Below are 1693 nucleotides of genomic sequence, written 5' to 3' on the forward strand. Positions count from 1 at the left end.
TATTAGTAAGTGAGAATGAGAGGCAGAGAGACGGGGCTGCAGTGAGTGAGCTCAATGATGTCAGAGGGGATGTATGAGAGAGATGGAAGAGAGAGATCACCTGTAGATGAGATGAGAGAGATAGAGAGAGAGAAGAGAGAGAGAAAAGAGAGAGAGAAGGATGCGTAGGAGAGAGAGTAGAGAGCACGAGCTGGTGGTGTGGTGGGTGGGGGGGAGTAGATAAGGTCAGATAGATAACTCGCAGAGAGAGAGAGGAGCGAGAGAAGGAGAGATGTGACGAGAGAGAGAGAGAGAGAGAGAGATAGAGAGAGAGAGACAGAGAGAGAGAGATAGATAGATAGATAGATAGAGAGAGAGAGAGAGAGAGAGAGAAGAGAGAAAATTGGGTTTAATTAATTGTTGGAAGATGAAAGGCTCCATAATTTCTCTAGTCTTCAGTTTAAATTCAGTGTAAAAATTCATAACTGTTATTTGCTTCTAACGCATCTATTATGGCAAGTACACAATTTAGCACTATGACAAATTTCAACAAAGTTTGTGTCCGGGTTTTTCTTTTTCTCTTGATGTAAGAAAATTACCTGTAAGAAAGATGCATCTTTGTGTACAAGGAGATATATGTCAGTGCCAATGCCACTATTAGACTACATACTAGCACTAAAATGTGTTTGTGATGAGGTTGTTTGCTATTACATTCAATGTGGATTTAGTAAACTATCCATTTTCTAGACTGTTCATATATGTATATATATATATATATATTATATATATAAGAGATTTTAATAATGATATATATATATATATATATAATATAAGTATATATATATATATATAATATATATATATATATATATATATATGTATATATATGAATAAATATGTGTGTGTGTGTTTGTGTGGGGGGAGCCCGCAACCTGTCCTAGGTGTGATGTTGTGTGTGTGTGTGTGTGTGTGTGTGTGTTGGTGTGTGTGATCAATATTATATATAAATGTATATATGTATATATAGTAATACTATGATATATTAGTATAGTTATATATTATATATTATATATGTATAAATAAATAAATAAAAAAATATATATAGGTATAAATATATATATATATATATATATATATATATATATATATATATATATATATATATATATATATTGCTAGATGGTTGATAATCACGTAGGTGTTGTATTATGTGGTCTTTGTTTGTAATTCTTAGAGGCAAAAGAAGGTAATGACTGGGAGACTAATATATGAAAAAAAATGAAATAAGACAAGGTAAAATAAAATGAATTAATAAAACCAAAGTTAATAATCAATCGATAAAAGTAAAGTAAAAACTAAATAAAAAGGAGCAATCAATTGGAAAGCACAAACAATTAAGCATATAAATAGAGATAGAGTAAAAGTAATTGCAAGGTTGAATGTATAAATTAAGTTAAGATTTAATGAAGCAGTTGACTTCCTTTGACGATTTTTCATAGCAGCTCAACTTCATTCGCAAATTCATTACATATTTCTCTACCAATGACTTAACCAACGTGCAACATAGCTTACAGGCCCCATCATGCAATCCAGGTCAATAAAGGTCATCATAGGTCAACTGATATACTTTTTCTTCACCCAACATCTAACACCAAATACCTCATTCCATAATTAAAAATAATTGTTCTTTCGGTCACCATATTTTTTTTTCTCT

Source organism: Penaeus japonicus, unplaced genomic scaffold (genome assembly GCF_977035675.1).
Source record: "Penaeus japonicus unplaced genomic scaffold, GWHDUDI00000001_assembly GWHDUDI00000030, whole genome shotgun sequence".
Taxonomy (NCBI): domain Eukaryota; kingdom Metazoa; phylum Arthropoda; class Malacostraca; order Decapoda; family Penaeidae; genus Penaeus; species Penaeus japonicus.